Source organism: Hesperophylax consimilis, chromosome 23 (genome assembly GCF_061612785.1).
Source record: "Hesperophylax consimilis isolate HC1 chromosome 23, BYU_Hcon_1.0, whole genome shotgun sequence".
NCBI lineage: Eukaryota > Metazoa > Arthropoda > Insecta > Trichoptera > Limnephilidae > Hesperophylax > Hesperophylax consimilis.
Window position 1 is genome coordinate 28499606 of NC_142858.1, and position 6000 is coordinate 28505605.

Below are 6000 nucleotides of genomic sequence, written 5' to 3' on the forward strand. Positions count from 1 at the left end.
TTGTTTTAGAGGAAAATCCCCAAGCTGTAATTCCATACCTTATGATAGATTCAGCTAGTGATAAATAAATTATTCGAAGTGTGCATATTGGAACATAAAATTTTAATTTATATAATCTACTAATAATAGATCTCAGTCGTTCACAGACTTTATTTATCTGTAAATCCCATTTGAAAAAACAATCAATAATAACACCTAAATAAACATATTTTTTAACCAGTTCAATATTTTCACATGTACACAACGCAGGGATACCAACATGTAGGCAATCTGAATTGTGTGTTTTAATTTCGGGTATAATAGTATTTACCTTGGCATTGGGTGATCTAATGTGTATCAATTTAGTTTTTTTTGCATTTATGATTAGGCCAGAGTCGTGAGACCATTTTAAAAGTTCAATGTAATCTTTTTGTAAAAGTTCAATACATAATTGCAAATCACTACAAGAAAACACCAATGCAGTATCATCCGCGTACACAAAGTGTTTTACATGTTTAAAAATAAATTTAATAAAAGATACATAAATTATATATAAAATAGGACCTAATATGGAACCTTGAGGAACACCTGCTAAGATTTTTCTTTTTTTACTTAAAGTGTTCAAAAGCTTTATTTGCATGCACCTGTTGTTCAAATAATTTTCAAATAGCTTTAGAAGTTTCCCTCTTATTCCTATGATTTCTAGTATTTTCAACAATTTTTTATGGTTAATAGTGTCAAATGCCTTGGAATAATCTATAAATAAGACTAATACATGATGTTTATTATTTAAATTATTATTTATCAAGCTGGCAAACTTTTGAAGTAGCACTTCAGTGCCCTTTTTTTTTGGAATCCATATTGGTTAGTATCAATAATAGAAAAATCTTCCAAATATTTTATTAATTTAATTTGAATGTATTTTTCAAGAATTTTTTCGAGTGATGGCAAAATACTGATTGGTCTATAATTACCCAAAATGGTGTGATCACCTCCTTTATAAATGGGTCTGATAATACTACATTTTAAATCATCTGGAATTTTTGCTTCAAATAAGATTCTGTTTACAAAATGGGTTATAATTGGACCTAATGTTAATATATGTTTTTTAATATCGCTCATTCTGATATTATCGATTCCAGGAGAAGAGCTTTTAAGTTGCTTCACAATGTTTTCTATATCAGCAATTTTAGCCCTAGGTAGGTACATGCTTTGAGGCATCTCCTCTGGTTCAAACCCAGTTGTCCTGTGATTACATTTATGTAACATATTGCAAACATTGTCAGAGAAATAATCAACAAAGTCATTTGTTACGCTTTCTTCGGTCCGATCTTTCATCAAATATTTGGATGCAACTTGGTCACAATCATTTTTACATTTCTTTCCTAAAATTTGATTACATTCGTCCCATGTTTTTTTTGAGTCTTGAAATATATTTTTGAATTTATCATTATAGTATGAGGTTTTTAATTTTATTAACAATTTATTTAAAATATTTCGAAAACACTTATATTCTTTTTCATAGTATTTGTTCGTTGGAGCATTTCTCCAACGTTTGTATAAAAAATCTCTTTTTTTAATTTTATAAAGTGCATCAGTAGATATCCATTCATTTATGGCATGCGGTCGGTTTTTTGATTTTTTGCTTATTTCAATTGTGCTTTTTTTATACAAGTCATCAAAATAATTTTTAATTTTCAAATAAATAACAGAACATTCGGTTTCCTTTAGAAGCGATTTCCAATCATAATTACAAATATGTTTATCAACCAGTTTTTGCGAAAGAATTTTAACTTTATTATAATCATTTGAGTTTAAATTATCTACCGAGTTATAGCGTATAGTTATAGCTGTTGTGTTGTGATCGGCAATGTTATAGTCACATACACATGCGAAGATTGTACTGGTTAATCCAGCGGGCAGTTTACCGCTTATTCGCACGTAGAAATGATCGATACATGAACTATTTATTTTCTGTTTAACAATTACTTCCCTAGTGACGCCATCTATACATTTTTTCAAATAGTTATTTGTAAGAATATTTTCATAATTTATTATGATAGGATCATTTTTGTTTAATAAATTTAAATTTATGTCGCCGAAAAATATTACACTTTCATTTGATTTAATATTGTTTTCAAACACAGAGGATATTTCTGACAAAAATGATAGCTTATTTAGATTCGGGGGTCGGTATATTGCTAAGACATTTAAAGTGCTCTTATTTGGAAGTGTCAATATTCCAAAAACGTTCTCAAAAAATTTGGTGTCCAGAAATATTTGCGAAAAGGAAAGGTTATTCTTTATATATAACAAGATGCCTCCACCGGATTTTTGTTTTCTACAATAGTGATACGAATTGTATCCGGGAATATCATAAAGATTAACAAGTTCCGAACGAATTGCCGTTTCGCAAAGCACGAGTACGTCAACGTGATTTAAACAGTCTTTAAAATAAACATGAAATAGGTCGAAATATTTGCATATTGACCTAATGTTTAGTTGAACAAAATTAAGTTTACTTGTATCACATTTCCTTGAATCTTGCTTTTGAAACCATTCACGCAGGTTATTTACTTTACAAAAATTAATATCATTGTCATCATCTATGAAACTAAAAGACATAATGATTTAAATAAAATATTTCCAAAAACATTCATGGTTAGATTATAGTATTGTTCAGTATAAGGTAGGTTTAATAATTTGCACCAGTAAATACATACTGTACATTTTCTACATGAAATATATTTTTTTCGTTGATTGTATTTTAATTGATAACTAATTGATAATTGATAATTAATTGATAACATGATAATTAATGGATAACAATAATTTATTTGTTTCATTCTCCATTTGGTAACGATTTGTAAGTAAGATAGTGTGCGTGATTTTACGCCGCTAAAACAAGTATTGAAACAGTAGTGCAGATTTAAATGGGAATATTGGTATTGCGGTGTATATAAACTATTATACTCTTTATTTAAAATATAATAAAATATTACACTTATAACATTCCGTATAAAAGTAAAAAGTTGAAATACAGTATTTATTAATAGATAATTTAGATGCAAGGCAATGGACATAATAGTATATGTAGAGTAGGTGTATAGAACGTATTTAAATAGTGTAGGCCTATAAACAATGATTATAAAATGTATTTTAATATTCTGTATCTGGTAAAGAAAAGTGTGTAACTTTTGATGTGTTAATTTAATATTAACAAGCATCTTAAAAGAAGAAAACTTACATATCACATACGCATGTAAATAAAATTGATTATCTTCATTAATTATCAAAATACTACAATATAACAAAAGATTCTTATTTAAAATATATTGTTGCATTTTTTTTGATAAGTAAAAATTAATATTCAATATTTTGTTCAGCAATTGCGAGCATTTTTTTATATACCTTACAGTTGTTTTTGTCATTTGCCCTATGATAAACTGGAAATGTCATTTTATATTTTTCATTTTGAGTGCAACAGTTTCTGCAGTTTGGTTGTTTGTCCTTGTTCCCGCATTCGCTGTATGTGTGGTCGAGACCGCAGTAGCTGCAAACAGGCTTTTCTTCCTTCTCTCTCTGCAGACATCTTGCAGCACCGTGTCCGAAGCGTAAACAGTGGTAACATTGCATTACTGGATTTGCGTCTTCAACAAAGATTCTTTGGTATCCGATTTTAATTTTATCTTTGTTTAAGAGTATTTTCCGGGTTTCACTCTCTACTTCAACCACATAGTTAGATGTATCATTAAATTTATTTTTAATTATTTTCTTGACGTTGAACACAGGTTTATGTTCCTTATTTTCCGACATAATTTTAATTTCTTCATTTTGTTCGATGATGTCACAAGTGAAATCTTCTTTATCATAATCATTAAATATTCCCTTGAAAATTAAAGTAGGTTTTTTTTTTGTTAATTCCTTAGTATCGACATCATTTATTACTTTTGAGATCTCCATTTGTAATTTCTTCGCATCTTCTTTTTTTAAACACTCGATGATGATTCTGTTTCGGGATATTTTTTTGATGCCTTCAATACATATTCCCAGTTTACTAGTTTTAATATGTTTTTGTATTTTTTTTAGAATCGAGTCAGAAGAGTCACTGTTTGTTTTAGGACTAATCATTAGACAATATTTATTTTTTGTATTTTTTTGTTTATTTTGAGGGTAATCATATGTTTTTGAAGTGAAACTTCTTTAGGCGCGTAATGAATTTTCGGGGACGGAGTAAAACCGAGTCACGATCGAAACGAAAATGCGGGTACCCCCACCACCGATTAAAGTTCATTTGATCTAGTCAAAGTTTTGAAGTAACATATAAATGCTTCTTAGCTCATCCCGACAACTGGCGTTGGTGGTGTAATGGTCAGCATAGTTGCCTTCCAAGCAGTTGATCCGAGTTCGATTCTCGGCCATCGCACATTATTTTTTTGTTTTTAACGCCTTTTTCATTCAATATCTTATTTTTTAGTAGGTCAGAACATTTTTTAAAAGAAAATAATATTGCAAAATAATAAAAACACTTATCTCACTGTGATAAAACATTACTCCGCTAGAGCGCGCTTTGCGTTATTGTGTTGGATTAAAATTATTATCTAATCCGTATATTATGATAATTGTATTACATTTATTTAATTAATTTATTTATTTTGATAATATGTAATAATTTTCAAAGTTTTGAAGTAACATATAAATGCTTCTTAGCTCATCCCGACAACTGGCGTTGGTGGTGTAATGGTCAGCATAGTTGCCTTCCAAGCAGTTGATCCGAGTTCGATTCTCGGCCATCGCACATTATTTTTTTGTTTTTAACGCCTTTTTCATTCAATATCTTATTTTTTAGTAGGTCAGAACATTTTTTAAAAGAAAATAATATTGCAAAATAATAAAAACACTTATCTCACTGTGATAAAACATTACTCCGCTAGAGCGCGCTTTGCGTTATTGTGTTGGATTAAAATTATTATCTAATCCGTATATTATGATAATTGTATTACATTTATTTAATTAATTTATTTATTTTGATAATATGTAATAATTTACAGAAAAAAAAATTAAAACTATCTCCCTCTGATAAAATATCCGTTCGCTAGAGCGCACTACGCGATCTTGTGTGGGATTCTATTTCTGTACATTGTACATTATTTTTAAAAATATATTATATTGAAGTGAAACTTCTTTAGGCGCGTAATTCGGGGACGGAGTAAAACCGAGTCAGGATCGACACGAAAATGCGGGTACCCCCACCACCGCTCACCGTTCACTGTCCCTCTCTCACCATATGCGCTTGTTGAGGTGGGGGAGCCGCTCACGAACGTTCTCTCTCTTCTCTTCTTTCCTCTCTCTCAGACACCAGCGAACTGCGCCACGCCAAGCATCAGCTGCTTGGTTAGTATACTGCGTCGTGAGTGTAATACGAGTGAAATACGTAATTGATTGTGGTTCATACGGTTTAACAAAAGAAGTTTCACTTCTGTCTTGCGTAGGCTTGACACACCCACTTTTTTTTCTCTGTTCGCGATTTCTATTTTATTTTTATCTTCCGACATTTCAATTGCCAGGTGCCCTAATAATGATAAAATGTTTGTGGCTTTATTTGTCACAATAATTTGTTGGTCTTTACTGAACTTTTTACTGGAATCTTGCACTGCGAGAAGTAGTTCACTAACTACCTCCTTTGCTTCTTCCATGAATTTGTGTAGATTGGCCATATTTATTTTTTCACAAACTTACTCCACTTTACACTTTTACAACCAGTAGTACTGTACAAATATTGTTGTCACCAGTTTGACAGTTTCAGAATGTTTAAAATATTTATTTATTTTCAAATGTGGTTTGTAGAAGATATGTTACTAATTGATTATTATTTTTTATTCCAATCGATAGTGCGCACTTTGTTTAATTTAATCATCAGCTTCACTGTTTGTTTTTGCCAAAAATAAACACTTTGCGGAGCACTTAAATTGGGAGCAGAAAAATATGCAGCCTGTCACTAAATGAATGTATAATACAGTA